The 26,341-nt window shown below is 34.1% G+C and overlaps 1 protein-coding gene across 6 annotated transcripts in view; it reads left to right on the forward strand.

Annotated features, from left to right (window-relative positions):
• LOC105086820 (uncharacterized) overlaps positions 1 to 26,341 on the forward strand; it is a 380,981-nt gene that overhangs the window by 241,781 nt on the left and 112,859 nt on the right. The window lies entirely within an intron of this gene.

Raw genomic sequence — 26,341 nt, forward strand, 5'->3', positions numbered from 1 at the left:
GAAACTGAATGTAATGCCTGGTGCATAATGGTTTTTCTTTTCATCTTACTTGCAGAAGTCACTAGCTCCAACTGATTGCACATACATTTTACTGGGCAAATCAGGAAAGAGGAAAGGATCTTGGTCAGACTTCTCTAAATAGATTTCTGAGCTTGTTGCTGACCTTTGCTTGACTAGAGCTTGAAATTTAGTATTTCAGATGCAAACTGATGCGTTTTTTTTTTCTCAAACTTCTCCCAGTCATTGTTATCTATTTGGCCAAGGTTGCAAATGCAAGTGTTTTAAGAATCCATGTATTCAACAAAAGTGGGTGTAACAGACCAGTATTATACAATAAGGAGTGGTGTGGACTGAGGAACAGATAGATGATCATATGCACAACATACAAGGGCTGCTTCTACTCACTTCAGTCAATTTTCTAGCTGATCGTATGTTCCAGTGACCATAACTTCTGAAGGTGGAATTGAATATTGGAATTTTTGTGTGAAGTCTCACAGTTTTTGAATGTGCACTCAAATTTTAAATATTGGGGGGAAAAAAACAAGAAAACCATATAAAGGGGTCATGACATGCCTTAGGTGGGCAGTTTACTACCTTTTCATGGATGCCATGCATACTTGCTCAATCCATGAGTGAATCATAGATCACTAAGAAATAGGGAAATTAAAGAGCACTGTAACCCTTGTTCTCCCATGTCCTTTGGAAATTTTGTGTAATAATTTAGGCAGGAGCCACAAGTCATTAGCAACAAATATGGAGACCTACCAGATAAGCCTTTTTTTTAAAATTGAAGGATAGTCAGTTGCAATGTGTCAATTTCTGGTGTGCAGCATAATGTTTAAGTAATACATATACATACATAGATTTGTTTTCTTATTCTTTTTCATTATATGTTACTACAAGATACTGAATATAGTTCCCTGGGCTATACAGAAGAAATTTGTTTCTTATCAGATAAGCCTTTTCAGTCTATCTCTGGATTCCAGAAAGAGGAAAGCAAGACTGAACCAATTAAAATATATTATGAAGTGCAAAAGAATTATGGTTAAGAGACATCATTTTTTGAACATATATTTTTTCTAACCCCCGACTACTAATTTATTACCATCTTTTGTTTTACTCAAGCTTTCTGCAAACCTTTGGTCTTTTATTAATCTTAAAAGAAAATGATGACTAAAGATAATGGATCAAAGGGAAGTCAAGCCCATGGGGAAAATAAAAATCAAACATGCAAATCTTGTCACATAATCATTAATGAATAAACATGGGTCAGTGGACCCTGGTTTGTTTTACATTTTTACCTTTAATATTTTACTCTCTGAGACCTCTCCTGACTTCCTCTGGACAGATTCACCCTCCCTTCTTCTATTTTAATTCTTTATTATATCACTACATATTTCACTGCATTTAATGGTACCTAATTACAGTTGCTCACATGTCTCTCTTCCCAAGTAGAATTGAGACTCTTAAGGTCAGAGATAATATCTTTAAAACTTTTTTAAAAAAAAATCATAACTTACAGAAAATTTGCAAGTACAGCACAGAGAACTTTTTCCACAGAACTATTTGAAAGGAAATTGCCAACCTAATGCCTCATTACCCTCAAGTACTTTTAGCATGTGTTTCCTTACAAACAAAGACATTTTCCACATAACCGCAGTAAAATAATATCAAATACTAAGGACTGAATTGTGCCTCCCCATTCATATAGTGAAGCCCTAACAATGTAATGGTACTTGGAGAAGAGGCCTTTGGGACCTAAGTAGATTTAAATGAGGTAATGAGCATGGGTCTCTCATAATGGGATTAGTGTGCTTATAAGAAGATACCCTAGAGAGTTTGCTTTCTCTTTCCCACTCCCTCTCCCTCTCTCTCTCTCTCTCTCTCTCTGCCATGTGAGAGCAAAAACAAGCAAGAAAATTCTCACTGAGGAATGGAATTGGTTAGCTCCTTGATCTTGGACTTGCCAGCCTCCAAATGTGAGAAATAAGTTCCTGTTGCTTGAGCTGCCCAGGCTAGGATATTTTGTTAAAGCAGCTGGAGCTGACTAATACATCAGGAAGTTAACAATGATATATTACTACCATCTAATCCTCAGATGCCATTGAATTTTCAATTGTCTGAATAAATTCCAGCTACTGTCCTTTAGCGTGTAAGAATTTGTTTTCAAATGATCTTCATTTAGTAGTTTCATTTTATTAGGCTCCATGAGTATAGAAATGGTCCACAGACATTCCTTGACTTTCATAACCCTGATACTTTTGAAGATTACATTCCAGTTGTTTCATAGCATGCCTTTAATTTGGGTTTGATTGATGCAAGGATCATATTTTATGCAAATTTGGATCCTAACATCTAGGACAGTGTCTGGCACATAGATGATGTTCAGTAAACTCTAGTTGAGGAATAAATTAGTGATTGAAAACCTCTACTGAGAAACCCTGAATCACTTGCATAATGCTAGTATCAAGAACTTCAAAACTATAAAGATAAAAATATAAAACATGTCCACAAATAAAAAAAGAACACAAACTCTGATGTATTCTGGTAATGATGTTGAGATCTGTTCTTTAACTCATTTCGTGGGCATTCATACACTGGCTGTTTTGTAAGTTAATACCAGTTTCTTTGGAGCAGTGCTCCTCAAAGCATGGTCTGGACTATTCCAGGTTACACACTGCTTCTGGTTCATGATGACGTAAGTTGAGAAGTTGAGGATAAGCATTTAGAAAACCTTCTTAGCATTTTGACAGAGTAATTCTGTTTCTGCTGAATCTAATTATTCTGAAGTGAAATATTAGATATATTTTATCTAATATTTTCTTTTTCTTTTTTAACCTATTTATCTAGTAATTAGTTTACATTGTTTGCTGTATTATTGATCCACAATGGATTAGAGACTGAAGATGGGCCACTTACCACAGTTTGTGGTCATTCTCATCAGAGTAAAGGGGGATAATTTTGAACTAGAACATGCTGGCACTTGACCTTGCACCTGAAGCATGGGTAAACTCTTACTAGTTTATAAACTAGAGAAATGGACAATTCGGGCATAACAAAGTGTAAGAGTAAGTGTGTGTGTGTATCATGCATGAGCAAATGTGCATTTGTTTGCATGTTTGTGCATGTTGGATGGGTATCAGAAGACAGGAACCTCAAAAGACAGTAAGACCTCATAATTCACATCCTGGGTAATGCCAGCTCTTCCCACATCTGATTGCATTGCATCCCGAAACATTAGTTCCAGGAGCATTGCCTCCTGTCGAACATTCTTGTGTTCCCTTTCATTCTGAACACATTCTTTCCCTTGACCACCAAAGTCCTAGAGTTCCCATTGCTGACAAAACACTGATAAGCTCCTCTGATCAAGAAAGTGGCCAGCGCTGCTATGACCACTTCTAGATGACAGAGCTTATGCACAACTTTCCAAATATTTAAATGGCAAGAAAAAAGAAGTAGTTAGAAAAGAGGGAAAATGATGAGAGAAAGAATAGAATAAGCATAAGAAATAATGATAGGGGAAAAAGAACATAACAGGAAGGAAACACATGACTGCATCAAGTTTGACTTACCCTGGCAGCCTTCAAGGGCAGTAACATTAAGTTCAGTTCAAAACATATTTATTAAGAAACTGTCATAGACCAGACACGAGACCCGGTAAATAAAAAGAAGAATAAGGCACAAGAACTTACCCTAGCATGACTGTAGTGTTTTGGGTAAGACAGATAAGCAAATATGATTTCCAGGTAGTGTTTGGGACACTCGTTGGGGTGTTCACAGGCTCAGGGGAAAGGTGACAGTCCAGCCTCCCTGGCTTCTCTGAGGAGATTACGCCCATGAAGGTTCTTGATGAAAATGAAACTAAATTGAAAAAAACAGGATAGGGAAGAAGCACAATTTGATAGTCAGCATTCAGTTGAGGAACTGGTACATTGTTAGTGCTTAATAAATGTCTGTTGAATGAATGAACGGTTTGATTAATTAGAATTAGCTGACCAACTGGAGGGAAGTGCAATGCTAGAAAGAGGAACTAGGAAGAGGCATGGAAGCATAATACAGCAACGGTGCGCCGGGCAGAGGGAAAAGCTGCAGCCCCCGAGCTGGAGTAAAATCTGTGTGGCAGAGAGGGATGAGCTGAGGATGGAGGCTTAAGTAGAAGCCAGGTAATTTCCCTGCAATGCTAAGGCCCCAGGCCTTTTCTGTGGGTATAGGGATGTGACATTGTGATGTGTGTAGTGTAGTTTGATTGTAGATGACTAAGTGTGGGGAGACAGGATAGACACAGTAATACTAATTAAGAGGCCATTTCACTAGTCTTGACAGGAAAAGACGAAGATCTAACAGACGGCAATGAAGGAGTGGTGAAGAATGGTGGAGGGGCAGGTACACAGATTCAGGAGTCACTTGAGAAGTAGAATTAGTGGAATATCTCACTGATTCAGTGGATAGTGGAAGAGGTGGGGTAAATCACAGTGTGAAGGATAAAGATGAAAGCTTGGGCAATTTCTGTTTTTATGATTTGGGTGCCTAGATGAATGATGATATTCTAGATCAAGCTGAGGTATATATATGGGAGGACAAATAAGTGGAAAATAGGGAAAGATAGAAAAAGGAATCCAGTTTCAGACATTAAATTGAGGTGCTTTTTGAGGAAGAGAAAAGATCAAAGCTGGAGAAATATATGTATATTTTTATATATATATGTAATATGGTATGCATATATAGCAAGGGTTTCATTTGTCAATTCTGTCTTCACAGAGTCATGTAAAACTTTACTTTCTCATTAATTTATTGCTGTCAGATTAACTTACTGCTTAAATATATCATTTGAAATTCTAGTAATTCAGTCCATATTTTAAAACATACCACAGAGGGAAAATGCTGTAGCTTAAAACTAGTTCCAGACTTGTGAAAACATCATGTGTCTCCACTACCAAAGCCAAGAGGAGAACTGTGCCAATTACATGCCTGAACCTGTTTCAGTTTCAATTACCTGGATTATTGAGGCAGAAACAACCTTTGTGCTTAATTGACCCTTGTAATTGTCTTAGTTCTCTGCTTTACCTTTCTCGTGGGTACATTTCTATGTTCTACTGTTATTGGAAAGAAAAATTAGCTTCCTTTACTGGTGGCTCCAGAAAAAAAATTTTAAATATACTTTACAGTTCAGAGAATTAACATTTTATTAGCCTCTGTATTTAGAGAGTAACATAATGAATAAAGGGAAAGCAGTTGACCAGTAGTCACCTCATGGTCATCGTGTCTTCAGTTCAGTTACCTCTTACTGTTTTTTACAACAAACCTCAATGACTCAGTCTTATCAGTAGTCACCTTTGAGCATCTCCTAATTTAAGATGTCCAGAGACCAAACAGATTCTTGAACTCACCATATGTTTGCGTCAGTGTTGTAAAGGTTAGGTCTCCAGGCAACTCATGCACCTGCAGTGAAACTCAAAATGGATTAGTCAATGGAAAGAGAATGCTTACACTTCAGTCTCTCAACCACAAGTTCAGCTTTTCCATATAGCAGTCCAAAACCCAAGGATTTCTACCAACTGGAGACATTGACAGCACAGCTGTCATTATATCCCTGATCTTTCACTCAGTAACTTTTTTCAACCCAGTTAATGGAAAAGCCAGAATGATCAGGTAGTGCATGAATAAATTATGATTCTCTCAAATTTCCTTTCTGGATTATCTTATATGGAAGAGGTAGAAAAAATCTATGTAATGCCACTCCTTTTCCCCTGAACACAGTGGGTGAGAACAAATGTAAAGTTTCTGGTTATCAATTTCATGTACTAAAATATATAGACTCCAAAATATATAAATCTAAGTTTAGTGTTTTAAAACTCAGAAATATTTAACAGTCAAAATTCATAAAGCATGCAGGTAGCCTCTCATCATTTATTTTCATCTATTCAAGTGTTTATTCACTGGTAGATTTCATCAATGAGTATTGAGCATGTCCTCTGTACTAGGCAAGATATTAGGCTTTGCAGACTTGTAGGCATAAGTCAGATTGTCTGTCCTCAGAGGGATGCATATAGTTCTAAGAGCACAGAGGACAGGCTTTAACCCTAATCTGGACCAAAAGCCTCAGGTGTGGCTTCCCAGAGGAGAGGATATGAAGGTAGAGACTCGAAGAGTCAGGCAGACTGACAAGATGGATAAGGGAGTCCCAGCTACCTTACACACATATTGATGGCAAGGAAAACCCACTTGAGGAATGACAATGTGATGTTTGGAACACAGAGAATACATGGGGGAGGGGCCAGGCAAGTCGACATGTGCTAAATCACAAAAGCTTTCAATGCAATGCTGGTAACTTTGAATTAAGTTCTGAAGATGGTGAAGAACAAATGAATGAATATAAGAATGGGCACGAATTGACCAGATTTACTTGTTAGAACAATCTCTGTAAATTTCTGCAACTATGAAAGCTAAGTAAATTGATCAAGCAAGAAGCGTCAATAAAGAGGAGAGTGACCAGTGAATAGAAGAGTGAGAAGAAGGTTGTGCAGGTTATTCAAGAGCTATTTTCAATATCAAGTTGACAAGAACTTCACCATTCTTGTGTGGGAGGTTAACATGAGCTGGAAATCTTGTGTGGCTCTCTAAGTTTGCAAGAAAGGGTATGTATTTCAGTGCCAATAACTGGCTAAGAGGAAAAGGTTTGGGAGACAATGAGGTCAATTATGAACATGTTGAGAGGTTGATGTGTTTGAGGTAGTCTGTTAGTGACATAAGTAGACTGTTGAATAGGTAGATCTGTCCCTTAAGACAGAAACTTAGACTAAAGATAGACTAGAAGGAGTGATTTGTGTATAATCAGTAAAAAGATGGGAAATAGTTTGGAGATTCCTCAAAAAACTAAAAATGGACTTACCATATGATCCAGCAATCCCACTCCTGGGCATATATCCGAAGGGAACTGTAATTTGAAAAGATACATGCACCCCTGTATTCATAGCATCACTATGTACAATAGTCAAGACATGAAAACAACCTAAATGACCATCAAGAGAGGACTGGATAAAGAAACTGTAGTATATTTATACAGTGGAATACTACTCAGCCTTAAAAAAGAATAAAATAATGCCATTTGCAGCAACATGGATGGATCTGGAGATTGTCATTCTAAGTGAAGTAAGCCAGAGAGAGAAAGAAAAATACCATATGATACCACTCATATGTGTAATCTAAAAAAGAAAAAAATAAAGAAGGCACTAATGAACATATCTACAAAACAGAAACAGACTCACAGACATAGTAAACAAACTTATGGTAACCGGGGAAGGGAGTGGGAAAAGATAAATTGGGAGTTCGAGATTCGCAAATACTAACTACTATATATAAAATAGATAAACAACATGTTTATTCTGTGTAGCACAGGGAACTATATTCAATTTCTTGTAGTAACCTATAATGAAAAAGAATATGAAAAGGAATATATGTATGTATATGTATGAATGGAACATAATGCTGTACACTAGAAATTATCACACTGTAACTGACTATACTTCAATTTTAAAAAAGATGTAAATGGAGTAGTCCAGATGTACATCTATGGCAGGAAGTGAACCAACCTCCAAACCATGATGAGCCAGTAGAGTGCGTGAAATTACAGATGCAGGGCTGATGTGACAAAAGTCTCATCCAAAATCCTAAAATCTTTGAATATTAATGTGGGATGACTTCTTTTGAAAGATGCCTTGTATTTTGAAAAACAAGAATCCAAATTCTAGGAAAAATCTTTCTAAAATAAAAGGAAGTGCACCCCGGTCTTGAAATGTGTTGCATTTCTGCAAATCTTATTTTCAAACAGTCCACTTTATGTTTTAACTCACAAGTGGTCAGACCCATCCTGTTCAAGTATGAGCACAAAAACATAATCAAAGATTACTCAGCACTCAGGATCCCACTTTTTCCTACAAGATCTTTTTTTTTTTTAATTTTATAGCACCCAACTCACTTAAAGAAGAACAACCTTCTCAAAGTGTGAAGTTTTCGATGATCTAATTCACTTAGCTATGGCAATATTTTCCTCCATTAGCTCATTAGAAAGAATGCCAATGACATAAAAATAAATGGGAGTAAAAATAAATTAAATATTTGACCTTAATAACATATTGCTTAACTCCTATTTGTTTAATGTCACCTTCATATGAATTAGCATAATCTAAAAGAATGATTTCATTTTCTACCCTGTAAAACAATGTTACAGAAAGGTTAAATGGCCACAGAAAGAAAGATAGTCTGAGAAGGCTTTTTTTTTCTTTGTGAATTAAATAGGCTTTAGACAGCTATTAAATCTTATAAAATGTATTTTAAGGTAATATTTTAGTCAAGCTAATATGTAACTTCTAATTATTCCTATATACATTAGTGAGATCTCTGTGGGATCAATATTAGTAAAAGAACATGAGGTTAAATATCATAAAGATGAATCAATTCCATAGTCTTAACATTTTTAGGATTCATTATTACTCAGATTTTACTATATTTCATTATCATTATTAAGATATTATTCAAGCAAATCAGTTAACTTTTATCAAAACCAGATATAAAACCTAATTATTTAATTTGATAATAGCTTTTTAAAATTTTTATTGTCAGAAAATTTATATCATTTTCATATTATCATTATCATCATTTTAAAATGTATATATAGAGAGCCATGCATGTCCAAGTCATAAACAGATAAAGCCTCTATCATTTATAGCAGTCATTTTTATTCATACTAAAAAACTGATTTTTTAAGAAATTTGCTTAACAAGCAAAAATAATATATTATCATTTGAGGTAATTTGAAGATCAGTCATTATTCATGAACCCATTGGATGGGTGGATCCTTTGTTAACCCAGTGTCTCACCTCTTGTCCCCCTTCCTGTCCCATCTCTCTTCTGTCTTTGGTGGAATATTTTTGTGACCCGACAGAGCCACATGTAACTCTGACCTGTGTATGGTCAATAAATAGCACAAAAATTTGGAAGGTGTCCAAAGAAGAACTTTTTTTTTAACTTTCTAAAGAGGAGGTTAAAAAAACAAAACCAAAAAACCTCTCTTCCTACCTTCTAAACTATCATACATTGTTTGTAAGAGCATAACTTTGAGGGTTACAGGAGGACAGGGCAGAGGTTAGGGGAACATGGGACAATGTAGTTGTTTGAAGGACTGTCGAAAAATTATATCACCCAAGACTGGTATTTTCATGAGTTTTTTGATGTAATGTACAATTAAAATAAGTGTTTGCTTATTTTAATATTGCTCCAATCTATTTTTAACAAGAGGCTTGTATTCAATTTTATGGAATACATCTTTAATTTAGTATCTACAAATAAATCACTTCTTAAGTTTAACTACTAACATATTTTTCCAGCTTAGAATTTCATGACCAAAAAAAGTTTGTATTTTTAGCATCAATAACCCATTAGAATATAAAAGTTTTTGTTACCTTAGGTTTTAAGTAAGGAATTTATGTATTCACAGAGGTAAAAAAATTTTTAATAACACTTTTGACAATAAGCTACATTAAGAAAAAGAAATCTCCTCCTTGTAACAATTAGACTTTCCTCTTAATAACCCATTTAATCAGATCTTGACTTAAAAAAAAAAGAAAGGCATTTTTGAGAGGTTTATTTTCTCATTTATCAACTTACATACACATCTTTCTTCTTTGATACTTTCATTCCATTCAACTTGATCTAACTCATTCTTACAGAAATCTGTGACTAGCTGCTCCTTACCCATTTGAGATTTCCATTGTTTTAATGAAAATATATCCTTTATTTTTCCCCCCGACATTTTTCTTCACTCCATATCTTGCAAAAATCGGCCTCACCACCTTCTGCAACATAGCCCTCATTCTTTGGTCTTCTTTCGACCTTCTCCATGCTCGCCCCACTCTGCATGCCCCAACCCTTGCCTCAGTATTGTCTGATCAGGGACCCCCTTAGGCATGCCCACACTCTCCTCTGGAACCCCCAACCTATGAAAAAATGTAACCAGAGCAATGCCTTGCACTTACCTGTTATCAAACTCTCCTTAATACTTTATTAACTGAATTATTTTTATATTCCCAGAACCATACTAAATGATGACAGATATGTTCTAGATCCTCAATCGTTTTTTTATTGTATGAATGAATAATTCCATCATCCAGGAAAAAAAAAAAACCTCTTATTTATGTTTTTAAACTAGTTCCTTCATATATATTTGGTATTCATGCAGTATTTTTTTGGCTGACAACTAAACACGTTCTGCCTGGTTTTATCACTGTTCTAGTGTTAATTCAATAAGTGTTTTCTCATGAAAATCAAATTTCTTTGTATGTAAAAATGTTACCATAGTTCAATATTTTATTTCATGTATGTATTTATCATTTATAGACACATTTATCTGTCTTTTAATTTTTCTTCTGGATATATTTCTAGAAATTAAATTATTATAATCCTGAAATTTTAGAGCTTTTGATTCATTTTGCAAAACTGCTTTCCAGAGAGAGTACCAATTTATATTACTGTGAAAGATTTCTGAAACTTCCAAACATACTTCTCTCATCAGTATTGGAAAGTCCTATGATAAAATGGTTTGCATAAAAAGTTGTGATTTATCATTTAAACTAGATTTCTTTCATTTATGCTAGTTAGCAGATAAAGTTTTTAAATGTTGAACACGATTTTCATAAGAATCTTCTGGCTTCCGGTCTTGCCGCTTATTACTTTTAATCCACTACTACCCCAATGCTATTCATATAGCTCAGTCCTGCCCACATTGTGCAAAGAATACCAGGGATTCCAAGTTACTCACAAAATAACTTCCAAAGTGGTGGTCCAGATTGCTATCCTTTTTACAGCCTAGTCCCAATCTGCTTTCTCCCCATTAAATTTCTTCTTTCTTCCTCATACACCCTGTAATTGTGTCCAGGTGGTATACTTTTCAATCCCCTTCCTCCTATAATTTTTATCCTCCCAATTCTACCAGTTGACATCCTACCTATGGTTTAATATTTGGTAAATATGCCTTAACGTTTATGTAAGATCGCTGTGTCTATCTAATGTAGCATTTTGTTTTCCATTTTCTTGTCCTTGGTATTCAATTTTACGGAAAAGTTCCAATACTGACATTTTAAAAGACCTTTGAGAGCATGTTCTACTGTTGTAAGATTTAATTACAAAACAGTAGACCTTTTTTTAAATCTTGTGTTTTAAAATAACCTCAAGCCTACATATCTAGAATTTCCCAAAAAAGTTTGTCAAATTTTGGTTGCTGAGTCTTTGAAAAATTGCTTAAAGATATATAAATAATAAGTTTTTGAACCAATTAAGATAATTTAAAATAATTTACATATGGTGGTTATGTTCTATGTAAGTACACATTTGAGTTTAATTCAAAAATTATGCAAACTAACTTTGTGTAATTGTCACCAAATGGTGGTCATTAAATCCTATTTATTTTGGGATACATGTGTTTCATTTTTGATAATCTGCCTTCCATTCAGCCAAACACATGTTTCTTCCCAAAGAAAAAAATAAGAACATGATAATCAAGATATGCACTCAGTTTACAAGTCAATTAATCTGGAAAAATAGACCAATTGATTTAATAATCAGTTCTATATTGGCTTGTATTTAGGGCTGTAACTTCAAATAAATCAGGGATTTTTTTCTTTCTTCTGTTAATATCACCTGTCTCATTTGGATATATATTTATATTTACATTTGCATTTATATGTACATTTATATCTTACTTAACATAGTAGTTGCACATGGTAATCAGGAAATAATGACAGTCCTTTTAATAACCAGTGGTAGGTCCAATTATAACACTATATGCAGGAAATCTATCAGTAATTTAATTTTTAAGTTCTTTTTAAGCACTTCTCTGAAATACACTTGCTAATGCTCTAGTCTAGATAGAATTAAAATTTTTTGAAGTGTTATTAATTTATGATTGTGGACTCAAATAAAGTATAGTTATTGCATTAAGTGAAATTAGAGTGAAAAGTAGCATAGATAATATTCTCAGATCATACATCGAATTATCAGGATCCACATTAATTAATGACATTGACTTAAATGTAATTGTCAATTAACTTTCTATTGGAGAGAATTGATGTTTTTATGTTATTCAGCTTGCTTCATCTAAAATAAATAAGTGTTTTTCTGGCAAAAAAAAAAAAAATTACTTTGGCTTCCTGGTTAGCCATTTTGTTTCCAGCATCTTCAAACACCTCAGTCACACAAAGTACTATTCCAATAGTCTTCAGACCACACAAATAGCACAATGTTTAATACTTGGTTTAACAAAATAGGGGCATTAGCACTCACAATTTTGATTCTTTACATATTGACTGGACTCGTTAAGGCAAAAGATCAAAGACTGTTTTTTAAAAAGGAAAAAAGAAAACCTCCATGCTAGAAAAATGGAGAAAAGCTGAGTTTGAAATTAAATCCTAAGCCTCATAGGTTGGCTTTTCAACAGTTCAAACCTCAATTTTTTTGCTTTTGCTCCCATTTGAAACAAACCTAAGTGCTATGTGTTGCTAGCTTTTTTGGTTTCTTTGTTAACAGCATTTCTCTTTTTAATCAGCCTGTCTCCTGGTTTCATTATTTTCTTTGATCTCTGTTCTCTTTTAATTTACCTCTTTTTTACATAGTCTCATAGTCTCTTTTTCTGTCACCCCTTCTCTTCATCCTCTAAATCTTCGTAATTGCATCTAATGATTAGACCTGATAGCAATAGAGTTCTTTTGTCTGCTTGCAATAAGCATGCATGAACAACACTGTGAAACTTTCTTGATACTTTTGCCCCACTTCCACCATTTTCATCATCTATGAAGCTATCGTAGATGAAATTTGAGATAGTATTTTCAACATATAAGTTCCGTCTCTTACAATTCTCAGTACCGATTTGGAGGATTATTTATATCTTTACCTTTGGGAGGGTCCTGATTATTAGAATCTTTTTCTACTTCTCAGAGAAGTGATAGCTCCCATTTTCAAAATTTTCCAGTGCTTTCATCTCATACTGCTATGAATTACTTTTGCTTTGTGAAGAAGAGAGATATTGTGTAGGAAATGTGTGTGGGAGTCACAGAATATAGACAAGCCTGAGATTCTAAGTATTCTAGTAAGTGCTCTGGCTGGGTGGTACCAAACCACAGTACTTCAGACCACACAATGTACTTCATCAACACTTCAGTTAAACTGGCCATTTCTTTTAATCCTATAGCCCAAAACAAAAGAAAACATAACCCACCAAAATCTTTTAATTTTTAACTTTTTGGTTGCTAGTTTTGGCATCAAGTGCATAAACTCTAATCATAGAAATGACTTTCTTACAGGGGATAGAGTATGCCAACTAACCGGAGCAAAGCAAATAAAGAAAGTTCTCAAAATGAACAGGGCATTCGTGCAGACACTGTGGCAAGGAGACCAGTATTTACTCATCTCAAAGGACAGTGTCTTTTAGTCAAATTTACTATCCTTTTTGCTCTGGCACTTGGGAATGGTAACAGAATTCATAAGATAAAACTAAACATTGCCCTTTTTAATGTGAGGAGACTATGAAATAGAGCTCACAAACTGGAATTCATGAATATAATTATGTTGTAATATTGCTGGAGAAAAGAAAACAGACTCATGACTTTATTAAGTAGATGATTTGAGTTTCAGAGCCCAGTACGTTTAATTTATTAAAAGAATGCTTTCGGTATAGTCAATTCCAGGGAAATAGATGCCTGCTATGACTGAACTGGAGCTTTCATTGAAAAGCTGCTGAGCTGAAAACAGGTTAAGAAAGGGGACTGTTAAGCATTGCATCATTAATTGTTGAGATTTTTCTCAAGGCAGATGAAACAAAGAAATACTGGTATAAGTTCTACTCTCTTTGATGTTGATTTGAAAATAAGTTATTTTAGAAAATTTAGAGCAGAAAAAATAGGAATAGAATTTTAAATTTAACACCAAAGTAATTTGAAGAAGTAAAGCGAAGACATAGATTGTGGAGTTTTCTTGATTTATTTCTGTGTTTGCTGAGCTTTTCCTATGCAATAGAGTTGTATAAAAAATAAACAGTAGTCCTGTATTCTACAAAGAAAACAGACAATATGCCTTTTTTGATTATTGTTCTTTGAAAATGCTTTATCTGAATTTGAAGTGAAAAAAATTTCATATTTCTGCAAATAATCCTACAGTGCTAAAATGAACACATATATATTGGTTATCACAGCTCTCCTCTATACTTTGCACACTTACATTACATACACCAGGAAAACATACCCCCACTGGCTTCCCCCCATCATCCCATGACTTTGACCTTTCTAGTCAATTTCCTACAAGCTCTCAGATTTCTCAGTTCCTACCCCTGTGTGTTTTTTTAGCAGTTAAACTGCTTTTCTTTTCAGAGCACTAGACATCTTACTATTGTTAGAAATATTAATAAAATATGTATTCTCAATCTCACAAAATATTATTAACACTGTTATTATTTGTATAATATCAATATTTATTATGAGCCCCTCTTCAAAGATAATCTATACACAAAGGTATTAGAGTAGGCAGCTTAGCCCCTTGAATAAGAAGGGACAAGATAGATCTGTGTGAACATAAGGAAAAAATGAGATCCAGAGAAATTAGAAATCTCATGTAGGAGAGCTTCTATTAAAGCCCTTATTGTTTTGGTTGGTTGGGATAATTTACCAACAATCCCTGTTTTTTTTTTTAAAGTACTAATTACAAAATAGAATTGTTGTACCTTCTAATTTTAGAATGTCACTTGTTTTTAAGTCTATAAAATTCCACAAGGATTTCATTGGGAGCTTATTTCTAAAATGGTATTTAAAGAAATAGATGAAATAATAGACTGAATTTTTTTTTTTACAAAAGGATAAAAGCCTTTCAAAATGGTTAAATTTAGCCAATACTCATTAGTGCAGTTTAACAATAATTGATCACCCCTGAGGTGTGTGTCATTGTTACTGGTCACAGAGCTTAAAAAACTTTAATTACCAGATTATGCTAGATTACTTACTTTAAAAGAATGAAAAGAATAAGAAAGAAAATAAAATTTCTTCAGAAATCCAAGAATAATACTTTAATAAAGAATTATTTAAGGTACATTTATTGCCAGACTTCCTTATATCATTAATACACAAGTGCTGACTTTTGAGGAAATAGCAAAAACCTTAAGTAGTGTGTAATATTTGGGGGTTAGTGTCTACATTTTTGTGCAGGTGTATACTTTCAGGTTAGCAGAAATTGTTATTCACATGTCTTCTCATGATTCTGAATCACTGTGCTCCCTATATGTATGGCAATTCAAAAGTTTTTATATATAAGTGTTTTACCTTTTTAAAATTAGTAGTACCATGTGACAAATTTTAACTTCCATAGCAAAGAAAAAAAATTTTGTTATGCCTTAAAAACCACTTCCATTACTGGAAAAGCAAGAAGAAAATGCTTTATGAATTCTGAAATGAGCAGGAAAATAATGCTGTAATTTGTTACTGCTGTGTGGAAATGCACTACAATTGATCAATAATTTTAAGAGCTTGCTGTATTTTAGTACAGTTTTTGTCATAAAGTAAAAGATACCGAAGTAATTAGCATAGTACTTCTCTTCAAATGTGTTATGATATAATTATGGAAATGTGTCTAAAACACATGGAAGAATCTTGAATAACAGAAAGCTACATCCCCGGAAAGTGTATTCAGGGAGAGAGGAGTTGAGAGGAGATGGGATCTAAGGATGGCGGCGGTAACAGGAGAGTGCTTCCTGGGAGCATCAGGAGTATGGTGTTGACTCTGCAGCACTTCGTTCATGAAACTAGGGTAAAAGTGGAAGGCATTTTATATGAGGTGCATCTCAGGCATGAAAGAATGCAGTGTCCAATGAAATGTGACCATTAATGAGACAGCAAGAAGGCGATCGAGAAGCTGGTGAATCACAGTAAATACATTTAAATGAGAATGATGCAAGCAGTTTATGTATGGCCTTGACAGCTTTGTAGAAAAGTTTGTGTTTGGGGTGGTTTGAAGTAGAACTCCACAGTTGATTTTTAAGCAGTGTTATAACATGATGAAAGTAGCATTTAAGATGGATTAGTCTGGAACTGGTATGCAGTATGTGGGTGACAGGTGAAGTGTGGAAAGAAAGGTGAGAGGCAGCCTGGAGTCAGGAAAGTCCGCAGGAAGCAGTTGCTGCCGTGCAGGTGTGGAGGGAGAGATAAGCTTTTAGCTTCGGGTGGTGGCAATTAGAAAAGGGAGGCTACCTGAGGCATTTAATTTACAATAACACCAAGTATCTATATTTTGATCTTATAACTGCCCTCGTATGTTTGGTCTCAAGGTTGCTGGCTTATTCCTGTGAACAAAATGTGTTTTCTTTAATGCATTCTTTATCTCTTATTTAAAGACATTATTAAAAATCCACATTGTTCTGGCTATACAAAGGTAGTACAATATAGTATCATGCATCCACCAAGAGTGTGTACTTTGAATTATTTTCCAACAGTGGCAGTAGGATTTGCTGAGCTGAATATATGTTCCCAGCATATCCCCGTTATGAACAACAGCCAGTACTTTTGAGGTTGATGGCAAAAGTTAGTGACCCAGTGATGGCCTGGAACTGGAGACTGTGTCTGTGGAACAGAAGGGAGCAGGTACACATAATGCATACCACCCCCCAATGGTATCATAAATGCCATTTACTGAGAAGCTGAACCAATCCACCATGCATAACATGGAGAATAAGCTAGCTGCAAGAAAGATGGCAAAAAGTTAAATTAATAGAATTTCTTTTTGAGCTCTATGTCTAAGAAGGCCTTTTAACTTTTCACTAATTCTGTAAATTATCAGAATGCAGGCTCCAAATTAAACTAATAGCATATTTGATGAAGACATGAGCTTGATGCTTTATGAATCTTATGAATAACAAAGGAGTACATTTTCCATTTTTAAAGCAGTAATTCATACTGTGCTTGTCAATTAGAATGCCATTTAGAGGTCATTTATGAGACAGAGTTCAGCAATACAAGCATGAGGATTCCTTCCATAATGTGGGAAATTTTCTTTCTTGCCCATTGGAAAGATAAGGTCTATTTTGTAATTAGAGGGTGAACATTATAAACAGTGTTTTACTGTTGTCATTGCTGCTGCTGTTTTGTTTGATTTTAGAATGGAAACCATTTTATACTGACTTTTTCTAAATAGCCTCTGACCTGTCTAAGGGGGTCAATACAGGATGGTTTTGACATATCAATGCTAAACACGTTGCATCTGCAACTTGGTCAATTCCATTTGTCCTGCTGTTTTAACAACTGATTTCTTCATATCAACAAATTGACAATTAAGTGACCCAAGTAACTTGTTTAGATAGTTCAAGCGATTGCTTTTAATACACATTTTTCCCTTGGACATTTATACAACTTTATGACAATCTCTGTATACCTATTAGTCTATTTTTGCCATTTCTACCTCCCTAAAAAGAATGTTATTTATATAACAGATATTCATGTAATATATATGACTCATGTATATTACTGTATATTATTTCTACATCTCAGTCATGGAAGAATTCTTGAGCTATAATAAAGTATTGTGTGAATTTTATTTAATAAAGCAAGCATTTTTTAGGACTCTTTGAACCTTGTGGTTGCAACTTCTATTTTATGATAGTATGATGGGAGATGGTATCCATTACGTACCTGTTCCCTTCTATTCCACAGACACAGTCTCCAGTTCCAGGCCATCCCTGCATCACTAACCTTTGCCATCAACCTCAAAAGCACTGGCTGTTGTTCATAACGGGGATATGCTGGGAACGTATATCCGGCTCAGCAAATTCAGCTGCCATTGTTCGAAAATAATTCAAAGTACATGCTCTTGGTGGATCCATAATACTGTATTGTACTACCTTCGTATAGACAGAACAATGTAGATTTTTAATAATGCCTTTAACTTTCTCTTTTAGAAAGTAATTAGTCACCTGTATTTGAAAATCTCTAGGAATTTGCTCAGGGCAATACAAGCCTTTCATTTATTAAAGGTGGGGGGATGAAACCTCCCTTTCTAGTTGTACTTGTCTGAAGAAAAACTGTATTAGAGCTTTGATATAATCCTGACAGGTAGCCCAGTTGCCCTCGGCTCTAAAATGCCTAAGAAAGCTTGGCAGTGGGGAGCTGGAGGTGGGGAATCAATTTAAACTATATAGAGAGTTCACTGTTTTGGGCCAATTTATCCATTCATTTCCCGCAGATGTAATGATAATTAAAACTCACTCATCAGTGTGGGAATTACTTAAAAAAAAAAAAAGAAAAAAAAAAGACCTCCTTATTAATGATGAAGAGAAACTGTAAATAGTTTAGATGGGAACATCAAGATGATAGAAGTGAAGTTATGCCAGAATCATGGAGTGGGAAGGCATCACGAGCTTCTTGTGACACCAAAAATAGCAAATGATGAATAAAAAGTACAGCAATATTTGATAAGTGTTTTGATATTTGTGATGACTACTTCAGGAAATGAACACTATTGAGTAGACAAGTGTAAAACATATTTAAGACGTTAAAATGTAAAGATCAAGACTTGATTGCACCAGATTGCACCATACAAAAAAGAAAAGATACAGAGATAAAGCCTTAAAATCGGTATATTTTTTAAATCTGTCTATCCTGAATTAATACAAGTCAACTTGGGATCAATTCAAACCAGGGGCTTGAAATTCTTACTCTAAAATATATAAGCATGAAGTTTATATGAAAATTGCTCATGTAAATAGTCTATTTCCTTGAGAAAAGTTCATATAAATTTTTTCAATAAGTCCATGTGAGAAACTATACTTAAATTTCACAAGTTAGAAGATTTTGTATTATATTTCAATTTTTGTTCAGAGAATAAGTGAGGAAAAGAATCTTACACATTTTTTAAGCTCGAAAAGGCACAAATATCTGATTGTCTTATAAGCAGAGATTAAAATAGGAAAAAGTAATTTCTGGGTGTACATGGCACTTTTTGCCTCTCTTTAAGCACTTACAGTGTAGTACAGGTCTTGCAAGTAGCTTAATAATTGTGGAAAAGCCAGTAATTTTTCTATTTTTTGTTTATTGACTTGTTAATGTATTTTAACCATATAATTAATAATAAAATGTATTTGCTAATCACAAGGTGTATATTCTCAGGACACTATTTGTAATCCTTTATTGAAAACATTATTTTACTAGATTTATTTCATTCACTGCTTTTTTCCCAAGAAATTCTATATTCCGTCATGAATAAATTGTGCCCATCAGTCTATGTAGAGTAGGAAAAATGCAGAGCAGAGAAATAAAAGGTGGATAGTGAATGAATGAACTGTAGAGTCTGAAGATCTTTGGGAAGGAAGAAGGGAACTGCTTTATAAAATAAAAGAAGTAGGTAGTAAAAACCAAGAGCACTGATCAAAACTGTGGTGTAGAAGTAACCATAGAATATTGTATATCCATGGGAGTGCTTACATATGCCACTGGACATTTGTGTGTGTGTGTGTTTGTGTAGCATAGAGGGTGAAGGGGGTAAGCATTGTTGTATTTTTTATTCTGGATTCACTTTCTTTTTGGATGCAGTTACTACAATGGTATTAAAATTTCTGAAAAAGAAAGAAAACTATTTTTTTTACTTTTGCAAATATACTTAATATAACACATCCAAGTTCATCCTAAATGCATTTTGATACAATTTTTCAACCTGTAATTCTTCAAGAAGTGGAATCAACTGTACATCTGTGGTTAATTAGCTCAGTGAGTTGAATTGTGGTGCTAATGAGGCCACAGCCCGGGTTTGATCCCCAGATGGGCCAGTGAGGTTTTCTCTCTTCTTGAGTCACAGACTCCAGTTCAAATCCAGGCCAACTGTCTCATAGCTGCATGCCACTGACCATGAGGGAAACTGGGCAAGAGAAAGTAAATCCAACAGTATGCCTGGAAAAGATCCCCAACTATACACAGTATCTGCTGGTTAATATTTATCAGTAACACCCATGTGTGAAGAGAAGTATACATTATACGCTCTGTACTGCTACCATGGGACACTCAGGAAATTTTCTGTGGCCTCAAAGGACCCATTAAGGAATAAATAATACTAAAAATTATCTAAAGAGACCATAAAAATAGACTAATTCATAACCAAAAATTGAATCTATTTCAACTTGCAAGTGAAGCAAAATTTCGCATGTTGACTTTTCTTCAGTAGATCATAATGGTCCTTAAGAGTTCTGCTAGAAACATTCGCTGCAGGTTCCCTTGAGTTCTGAGCCAAGCTGTGAAATGAGGCAAAGCACGGGGAAGAGGAGGCAGACGGTAGGCCAAAATATCACATTTGTTGTGAATCAGGACTAGATTGGAGGATGTAGCTTAGACACGGAGATATACAGACTTTTTCATAGTAACCTCAGAATCAGAAAAACTTACTCATCCATTCAGACTAGAAAATCTAGGTCTCCTCAGTGGGACAGGCCCCATTTTATTGCCTGATAGCTCTTTTTGCGGGAAGGTCAACCCCAAAGAAAATAGAATAGCAAAAGGGATTGACTGATGCATGGGTATTTTTTTCTTGCAAACATATCAATCAGAATAGGTCCCTGGGAAGACTGAGTAAGAGGAGAGAGGCCTGGATTGTTTCATAGAAAAAAAAAATCATCAGGAGTGGGAAAGAATTCCTGCCACCCTCACCTCACCTAATCAAATCTTTTTAATTAAACAAATGGCCAGTGTAAGATGAAAAGCAGGGAAAATGCCAGAAACCACGACTTACACTGTATGTACATTCTGGCAAAAAAAAAATACTGTAAACTTTTGGAGAATCAGTGTAGCTCTGTGGTATGGTGGTCCTTCCTGATGTTCTCCCAAATTTCCGAGGGTGGATGGTTCACAGGATGTGTGCCACATCGTGGTCATAAACATGACCATAAAGAAATGCTTGGACTGGAAAAATTTACATACCATGATGGGAAAATCATATTCAAAGCAAATTTCTTGGTGAAATAAAGAATTTTCCTGGTTCATTTTCATTAATGATAGACTCAACATAATTTTATTCTGAGATCCCATGAAAAAAATCTTTTATTTTTCTCTTTGCTTTTACTATTTTTTTGGTTTTGGTTTGGTTTTTTTTTCTTTCAGTTTTACTGAGATATAATTGACATACAGCACTGTGTAAATTTAAGGTGTACAGCGGAATGACTTGACTTACATACATCATGAAATGATTACCACAGTAAGTTTAGTGATCATCCATCATCTCATATAGATACAAAATTAAAGAAATAGAATTTTTTTCATGATGACAACTCTTAAGATTAACTATCTCAACAACGTTCATATATAGCATATAACCATGTTAATTATATTTATCATACTGTACATGACATTGCTAGTACTTATTTATCTTATAACTGTAAGTTTGTACCTTTTGATAACCTTCATCCAGTTCCCCCTTTCCCCAAACCTCCTTCTCTGGTAACCACAAATCTGATCTCTTTTTCTATGAGTTTATTTGTTTTTGAAGTATAATTAACCTACAACACTATGTTAGTTCCTATTACCCAACATAGTAATTTGGTATCTAAACACTTTAAAATTACCACCAAGATATATCTAGTCACAATATGTCATCATACAATGATATTACATAATTATTGACTATATTCTTTGCACTTTACATTTCAAACCCATGACTCATCTGTATCCCAACTGAAAGTTTGTACTTCTCAATCTCCCTCACCTATTTCTTTCCTCCCCCCAAACCCTTCCCCTCTGGCAACTGCCTGCCTGTTCTCTGTATCTGTAACTATGTTTCTGTTTTATTACGTTTATTCATTTTTTTAGATTCCATATATAAGTGAAATTATACAGTATTTGTCTGAAAATATATCTTTTAACACTATGTGGCATGTTCCCTTTTGGGGATTCACAACACCACAATGCATTTCAGCTCTTTAATGTTTAACTTTATTGCAGTGTTTCCCATACTTTTGATTAGAAATACCATTGTAACTGGTGTTTGGTAAATTTAAGATGTGGGAACGCTCATCAAAATTATGGTATAACCAAAATCTCTGTAGTAAGATTTTATAGTGTCTAGTTTATTACTAACAATGAAGAGACAATTTATCCTCGAGTTATGATGTTAAAAAATACATGGCATACCAAATGGAAAGAGTGATTTAATAAAAGCAATTTTGCATTTATACCCTGTTGTGATCTATAGAGAAAGACTCCATCAATATGTTTGCATTGTAATTGTGATTTTGAGCATTGATATTTTTCAGAACATCGCTTTGATCAGTGAAAATACTCAGTTTAAACTTTGGCATAAAACTACAATTTGTTTTCCAAGGAGAAAAACTAGTGTGGGAAATTAACTTGGTTATACAAGTGAGAACAATTCAATGTCAGTTAATTTGACACATATTTAGAGCACTTCTTTTGTGCCTGGCACTCTTCAACGCACCTGTGTTATAGCAGTCAACAAAATAGACAAATATCCCTGCCCTAATGGAGTTTACATTATAATGGGAGACGCTAACCCCTCCTCCACTTCTCAAATATTTTGAAGTAAATACATCTCCAAATTTAAATAAATAAAAATGTTTGTCATTATAGGATTAAAACCTCCCAAGTGGATTTATAAGCCCAGAAAATATAAAAGAGGTAGGAGGAGGATTTGAGTTACTTAAACACATTTGTTCACTCTTTCCTCAGAGAGGCAAACGATTATAAGATTTTACCAGTGCAAAATCTTTTCTGTATTTTAGAACCTGCAGAAAGGTCTTATGAAAACAAATGATTCAGTGTTATTCTTTTGATCCTCCTTGGGACTTTTTTCTCTTGTTTTTTTTTCCTGATCTCAAGAAAACTTCTAACAATCAATGCATCTTCATCACTTTTCCTACCTAATTTATCTGCATCGTATGACAATATAACTGAATATTCATTCATTAAAACAACAGACTAAATTAACTGTATTTAATTTCATGACTCAAACTCTCAAAACTTCTATTCTTGTCATAATACTTTTAATGCAAGTGACATTTGGCCCAAATATGAGTTCTCATGATAACTATTAAGTGCGAACTTTCACTTTCTGCCTAAACTCTTTTTCAACTAACCTGAGTTAATATAGATTAGAACAGAAAGTAGGTTATACCCCTAGTAAGGAAAAAAATCTGATAATGAATCCAAACTTGTAATTTTCCATTACAATACTGAGTTGTAAATGCTCTTTAAATACATGCAGTGCAGTCCACTAGGATAATTATATGGTTTTTATGAATTTTCTAGATGTCTAATTTGCCTTAAATGAAACTTTATTACAGATTAATGAATATTAAAAAATGAAACATCAAGCAACACTATATATATTTTAAGTAAATAAAAATTTATTTAATTGTAAAATGGATGTTTTGTTTGAAAATCTTTAAGAATCCTGTGTACTATTTGTGACTTACAAAAAAAGTTTCACCCAAATTTATATGCAAATATTAATTAAATTTACATCTCCATTTCAAATTGTCATTTAAGATAGGTATACAGAGTTTTGTGGAACCTGAGATTCACAGACATTTTAAGTTAGGGCAATCCTGTTTAATAATACATGCAGTCCCATTATTCTTTATAGATTTAATTTGATCTTTGGAGAAATTATTAACAAGTTGATTCAACTGTATTTGAAAGGAATAAATTTTAATTGTGAAGATTCAAAATTGTATACAGAAATCTATAAGAAAATACTTTAAAACTATGCCTATTGTTGTTGAAATAATCATAAAAGACATCACTTGGTATGTTTATTTACTATGTTAATAATATTGGATGACAGTCTAATTTAATTTAAAGTCTTACTGATTCACTTTTTTAGACCTTATGACAAAACAGAGCTCTAAATGTTCCTCACATTTCTCATGTTTTCTGCATAAAGCAAACAGTCCAGAAAATCAGAATTCACTAAACTGAAAACTATTTGATTTCACTTATTTTTATAACTTTTTAAAAAATTGAAGTATAGTTAATTTACAGTGTTGTATTAGTTTCAGGTATACAGCAAAGGGATTCAGTTATACATACATAGGGAATTATGTTCAATATTTTGTAAATAGCCTATAATGCTTTTACTTATCTTTAGTGAATTTTATCCCCCCTCAAAAAGGAAAAAAAAAACATCTAGTGGTCTAAACAAGACTAAAAAATCTTCAATACAATTATACTGGAAAAGTAATTTTATATTCTGTCTCCACCTCTCTCTACTACTCCCATTGTGGGCAGGGGAGAGGGGAGAAAAAGGAGGGAGAGAGACACAGACAGAGACAGACAGACAGAAAGAGAGGGAGAAATTTGAAGGAAAAAAAATGCAAGCTAAAGATTTGCTTTGAAAAAAAAAAAAAAACAGCATGCTTAGTGAAAAACACTAGCCCTGGATAAGAATCAGATGACCTGGGTTCCTGGGTTTTATATCCCGGATATGTTACTTTAAGCAAGTATATTAATCACTCTGACCTTCAGTTCACTGGTGTGTAGATGAGAGTAATAATACCTGCTTTGCTTAATTTTTAAAGATGTGATGATTATCAAATGATATATGTAAAACATAGCATCATATAAACTTATAATAATGGTAGCAGCATTGATGTTTATAAGAAATACTGCTAGGAAATATTGCTAGATAGCTTTATGTTATTTTCAATTGAGCATAAAGTTCTGAGGCTTAAAAATGACTATGATAGCTAACATTATCTAATGCTCATTATGTATAGACGTGTTCTAATACTTTATTTAATCCTTTCGACAAGCTAATGGAGTAATTATTATCTTTATTCCTTATGCAAAGAAGAGGAAAGTGAACAGAGGTTGATTGAATGACTTTACCCAGGGTCACAGTACCAAAGGGGCCTCAGATTATCTGGTCTGTCCTGTCTCAGTAAGGCAGTATCTTCTGTAGGATCCATCCACACACTTTTCCAGCCTCTGTTGAAATGTATCTGAATAAAGGAGATGGGGCATGTGGATGTGTTCACTGTGGTGAGGAGACTTCCGCCCATGGCAGCTCCTCAGTCTTTAAAACACACTTCCTTGAATCAAGTTGATACTTACTTCCCTATCACTAGCAAGCATAAATAACTAGAACCGTAGAAAGAAAATGACTCCAATAATTCACTATTCCTACTAAAATAAAGGAATTTCAATAATAATTTTGACAAATGATAGTCAAGGGAGTAGGAGGGGTCAAGTTCTAAAATAAATACTTAAATATCATGATAGGACCTTACAAATGCATTGTTAGATGCGTGTTGTTATGTATATGGGGAAAGGCATTTTGTAGTATAATCTAAGCAATAAACCTTTTGAAATGAAACATATTGACCATGCTTGCTCAACATATGTAGGAAATTCTTGCATATACACATGCACGTGTTAACATTTCAGACGCTCAGATGGAACAGTTAAATAGATCCAATCTCCACACCCTGGAAATCTTTCTCCTATGAACCACCATTATCAAATTCAAACAACGGCAGTTAAACATGGTGATCACTGAAGCACTGTTTGTGAAATGAATAAACCAAATGAAATTAAATAGTCAACTCTGAACCCAACTCTGATTACAGCCTAAGCTGTGTTTTCTAAAGCAAGTTTTAAGTCGTTAGATTATTTTTAACCAAAGCATATATTCGGCACATAGAAATACTACTTTTAGTTTTGTTGATCTTACTCCTCTTTTCTGTCTTAGAATAACAAATAGTAAGATGTTTCTGTTCTTTGAAATTTAAAACATTATAATACAAAGGACAGTTTTCATTATTAACTGTTAGTAAAAACCCTACACACACCCACACACACACATTTTTCTCTTTTCATACCATTTCCTATTTTCAAATAAGAAAACATGCATTTGAACAAACAGTGCATGGTATTTGCTCATTAGAAGTCAATTTCAAAATTATTTTTGAAAATAGTCAAGGTATGTAATCTACCTTGTAGCATACTTGAACTATTTACTCAAACCAAATATGCAAATAACAATGATTTTATTCATGCACATTCATTACACCTGAAATTCATCTTTTTCTTTTCCATCTTTGGCACTGTGTTGGGTATATGTTATTGCCTGTGGACTAAAATAGATACTGCACCAAACGCTAACTTCTTTTGGTGCCTTCTAGACACCATCACGCTGAATGCCAGACAAGCTTTTGCAATACACATCCTATCAGGCATATGATTTTTGTAATATTTAAAGCACAGAATGAATTTTGAAATACGTCCCAGAATTCTTAATGTCGATACTTTTACTTAACCATCAGTGT

This window comes from Camelus dromedarius, chromosome 2 (assembly GCF_036321535.1).
Source record: "Camelus dromedarius isolate mCamDro1 chromosome 2, mCamDro1.pat, whole genome shotgun sequence".
NCBI classification, from domain to species: domain Eukaryota; kingdom Metazoa; phylum Chordata; class Mammalia; order Artiodactyla; family Camelidae; genus Camelus; species Camelus dromedarius.